Consider the following 4,754-nt stretch of genomic DNA (forward strand, 5'->3'; position numbering starts at 1 on the left):
TCACAAACATCCTTAATCGAAGACTTCAACCTCTCACGGAAAAAATCATCGGGGAATATCAAGCAGGGTTTAGGCAAAATAGATCTACCATTGACCAACTATTTACAGTTAAACAAATACTAGCCAAAGCATGGGAATATGACATGGACGTTTACAATCTCTTTGTAGATTTTAAACAAGCCTATGATTCAATAGATAGATTAATTCTACCTAATATATTGGAATAATTTGGCATACCATCAAAATTAATACAACTAGTGCAAATGACAATGACAGAAACAGAAGCACAAGTATGTATTCAAGGACAGATCACTGATGCGTTTACGATAACGCAAGGACTGAAACAAGGCGACGGACTGGCTCCAACGCTTTTTAATATTGTTCTTGAATATGTAATTAGACGGTTGACGGTAAGCGGAAATAACATACTTACAAACAAATCTACCCAATTAGCAGCATACGCGGATGATATAAACATAATGAGCAGAACAATGAATGCAGCGGAAGAAACCTACGTTGAGTTGAAACAGAGTGCAGAAGCAGTAGGGCTAGCAATAAACACAAATAAAACAAAACTACTCATACAAACCAGATCAAATAGACCGGCGCAACACCACTTTATGGACGATATAGAACATGTGAATAGATTCACGTACCTAGGAATGGATCTGGTTGCAAGCAATGAAGAAGAACCGGAAATAAATAGAAGGCTTGTGCTGGCAAATAAAGCCTATTTTGCGATGGGCCACATATTCAAATCGCGAGACGTACACCGGAAAACAAAACTCCGGGTATATAAAACAATAATCAGGCCCATAGTAAGTTATGGCTGCGAAACATGGGTGGTGACACAAAAATCTGCCAATGCATTAGATGTGTTTGAAACAAAAAATTATTACGTAGGATACTGGGCCCAATAAGTGAAAATAACAACTGGCGAATTAGGTATAATAGAGAAATATACGAGCAATATAGCGAACCAACTCTAGCACAACACACTAATCTGCAGAGATTACGGTGGAAAGGGCACGTGGTCCGCATGCATGAGAGTAGAATCACCAGAAAATTGCTGAATGCAAGAATGCAGGTAAGAAGACCTATTGGAAGACCTAAAAAGACATGGGAAGACGAAGTCGATGAGGATGCCAGGAACTTTCTGGGAACGCGTTCATGGAAAAGAACAGCGGTAAATCGAAATGATTGGAGAAGCTTATTGAAGGAGGCCAAGGCTCGATTTGGGCTGTAGTGCCATTGGATGGATGGATTCTTAAGTGTAGGGAAGTATACGGCAGTGTTACTAGAAAATTCATATTTTAAATACTTAGCTAAAAAATTCCATAAACGAAAAAGAAAGACAACAAATGTCATATATTTAGAACGAGTAAATTTGGAGAGTTTAATCATTTATATAGTCGAGGAAATGAAGCATTTTGGCTCGCAATTTTTTCGTCCAGCATGGATTTACTTGAAATTTTCACAGAAGTAGGGAGTAGTCCAAGGATCATTTTCTATATCATGCCGCTGTACGCTAAAACCTTGGGGGTGGTTGCCACCCCATCTCGGGGGCGAGAATTTTTTATTACTTTTTAACCATGTAAGTAGCTGTAAAAGGTGATTCTAAGAAAAAAATGTTTTTTACATTTTCTTCGTAAAACTAATATTTTTCGAGTTATACGCGCTTGAAAGTAACAGTTTTTCGATGAAAAAATCGACTTTTTTTAGAGGGTTTTTGAGAATACCTCGAAAAATATGCATTTAATCAAAAAAACTGTAGATATCAAAATTGTATCTTTTAGTAAGACAAACCAAATTATTTTTCTGTAATATCTTTAAGATCAATGCAAACCGAGGTACGGCATGCTAAAAGTTAGCTTTTTTCGTCAAATGCATAATTTGAAATATTCAAAGTAAAATAACGGAAAAACTTTGCATTTTTCGAGGAAAACTTAAATAATATTTTTTCAAGTATACAGTTAGGCCTTTTAAAAAATAAAAATTCAAAGTTCCTATCCTGAAAATTAAGCGACTTAAGATCAAAAAAAGATCGGTACCTGCTTTTCTCTATGAAAAAATTAGTGAAAGCAGCCCCCTAACTACCCTCTTAATTAAAAATTGGTCTTCGCTTTTCAGTAATTCATTTTATATTTATATTATAAATACACCCAAGAAGTTTTGCTTATTTAAAAGGGCTAATTTTAGACAAATTGGAGTTTAAAGAAAAATTAATTTTTTGGAATTTCCCATTTTTTACCTTTTACTTCAAAATATCTACGAAAATACTGGAGATACGAAAAATATGATCAATTACTAAATTCTAGCTTTTTCAATAGCTAAAAATCTCTTGTGAATAGTTTTTCATTATAGTGAACAGTTAGCGAGATATAGCTATTTAAAACCTCTATTTACGAGCAAACACCCTCTTATTCGAGCCCTTTAAACACGCCCTAATTAAAAACTGAGGGATCTTACGGAATTTAGTTTACACAGTCTTATAACTCTTTAAAACTCCTACAAAGTCATTTTTGAAAAAACTTTTTATCGCTAAAAATGAAGGAGTTGTGTTTATAAAACGAATTTTTTTTTCGAAAAATTCGAATAGTCCGCTTATGGATTATTTTCAATGTATGTATAATACCACAGAAAAGGTTCGTATACGGGAAGATGACTTAAAAACTATTTGTATTTGTATTTGTACATATTTGTAAATTCGTATTTTTGTGTAAATAAATGTTTTTGTAATTCTTTAATTCTACTTTTTTTCTGTATAATCTATTAAAATATCTACTTGTAAAAACTGTAATGTTATTAAGGGTGGTTTTTAAGGGTTGAAATATTAGGATATTATATCCTAAAGTATAAAACAATCATTACTTAACCAATCAAAACCAAATTTTACCCATATTAAAGTTTACAATGTTTTTATATAATTTTTGACAATAAGGGGTAGTTTACACCCTAAAAATAATCAACGCCCTTAAGCATGATATAGAATATGACGTACAGGGTGAGATGATCCTAATCCCAAATTTTTATGTAAATCGATGCAAGCCGAAATTATTCTTTTAGGATAAGTAAATTTTTTTATATATAGCTCCAACAAGGGTGGTTTTGAGGGTTGAAATATTCTGATAGTATATCTTAAAGCATAAAACAATCATTATGTAACTAATAAGAACCAAATGTTGACAATATTAAAGTTTAAAATGTTATTTTATAATTTTTTACAATTAGGGGTAGTTTTCACCCTTAAAAAACCAAAAGCGTACAATGGCTCAATATAGAAAATGAACTAGAGGACGAAATGAGTCTAATCCCAAATTTTTGTACAAATCGATGCTGGACGAAAAAATTGCGAGGTTTTGCCATTTTTTCAGCTTCATTTCCTCGACTAATATCCGAAATTAATGAAATAATCCACGTTGGTTTAAAGAGCATTGTGGCTTATTCAATTTCGATTATATCATTGCAGCTGTTAAACTCAGTATTAATAACTGAGCTATCAATAACTATCAATAAGTAATTTTCAAATACCAAATTCTATTGAGGAGAGGCTGTTACTGACTTTAAGAGGATCGGTACGTATTTTCGGCTGCAATGCTATTCAAATGGGGATTCATTTTTTTCGAATCCTGAAAAAACTAATAAGTATTTTTGAAAAATTTAAACGCAGAATGAAAGATCACGTTATTAGCGAGGGCCGAAAGTCCCTGAGAACTTCTATAATGTTTATTTTAATAAGTTACAGGGGTGAAAAACTAAGAGAAAATTTAGTGTGATTTTTAATTTCAAATATATCATTCAAAATAAACTTTTTATTTATTCTAAGGGACTTTCGGCCCTCGGTAATAATTTAGTCTTTCATTCTGCGTTTAAATTTTTCAAAAATATTTATTGGTTTTTTCAGGATTCGAAAAAAATAAACACAATGCCGTGGTAATATTTTCCAAATCTATCTTTGTCTTACAACGCACTCAGCCGAATATAATATTGTCAGCATATATTGTCAGTCAGACACTGACAATCAGTGACAATTTTAAATATTTGACATTGCATCGGGAATATAATGAGATATTGATTAAATATTATTGAAATATAGTGTATTTGATAAATAATTGATTTAAGACGTGAATTTAATAAAAAGTTATTTATTGTGTATTATTTGTGGAAAATCCAAGCAGAGAATACATCAGGATAATATATTCTGTGATCCAAGTATTTTGTTGTTAAAGATGTTCAAAATTGTAAGTGTTCCATAACAATATATTATTAAAAAATCACTTTAACACTTTTCCTCTTTTCTCGATTGAGTATTAGTCTTTGTTGTACAAATAAATTATTACAATCACTGAATACATAGTTAGTGAAAAAAATATCACATTTATTAACTGAATTAATAATTTCCAATTATAAAAATAACAGTTATCCAAGAACATTCAAAAGCCATCTCTTTAAATTAATGATGACATTTTCAAGTAGAATGACATTCTAGTAATGTTTACATATTCATACCAATGTGAATTTTACTACACGTAATTTGCCGTGTAAAGACAGAAAAAGTAGGGATACACGTAAATTATTTGCGAATTATGTACCCATAGCCTTAAGGTATGTTAATGAAAAAACACTGGTACTATATAGTTATTATTAGTTTTTATTTATTTAATAAACTATTCCGTAGCATAATTTGAAGCAGCGCTTTAACACTGGCGCAAAAATCCGCGAATAAACTGAAGTCAAAGTCAAAGTCAAAATTT

This window comes from Diabrotica virgifera, chromosome 1 (genome assembly GCF_917563875.1).
Source record: "Diabrotica virgifera virgifera chromosome 1, PGI_DIABVI_V3a".
Classification (NCBI taxonomy): Eukaryota; Metazoa; Arthropoda; class Insecta; order Coleoptera; family Chrysomelidae; genus Diabrotica; species Diabrotica virgifera.